This window comes from Tupaia chinensis, unplaced genomic scaffold (assembly GCF_000334495.1).
Source record: "Tupaia chinensis unplaced genomic scaffold, TupChi_1.0 Scaffold000340_1, whole genome shotgun sequence".
NCBI lineage: Eukaryota > Metazoa > Chordata > Mammalia > Scandentia > Tupaiidae > Tupaia > Tupaia belangeri.
The window spans coordinates 731,694-732,096 of NW_006159834.1; positions in this window are offsets into that span (position 1 = coordinate 731,694).

Genomic DNA, 403 nt, shown 5'->3' on the forward strand with positions numbered 1-403 from the left:
GGGCACGCACGCACACAGGCTCAGCTTGAGTTTCAAGCCACCGGATCTGGTACTCGAACTGTGGTCGGCCATATGGGAGTCCAGCGATGTAACCCTATGCCATCTGCTGGCCACAAGAGGTACTTTTTTGATGATAAGCACACACCTGTTAGCACACAGGCCTGACACAGACATCCCACTTGCTCTCCTCCCATATCCTCCCTCTGGAATTGGAACACATCCGCTGTGGTTTGGGACTTGGGGAAATAGGTGAGGGCCCCTTGCCAGGCAGACTCAAGGGGTGGGGCCACAGCCTCTTCACAGGACTGCCGAGAAGCCCGAGCCTCGTACTAGTGACGAAGCAGTGTGTGTCAGCTCAGTCTTTCTGTTCAAAACCCTTCAGCAAATGGCTTTATCTCCTGCT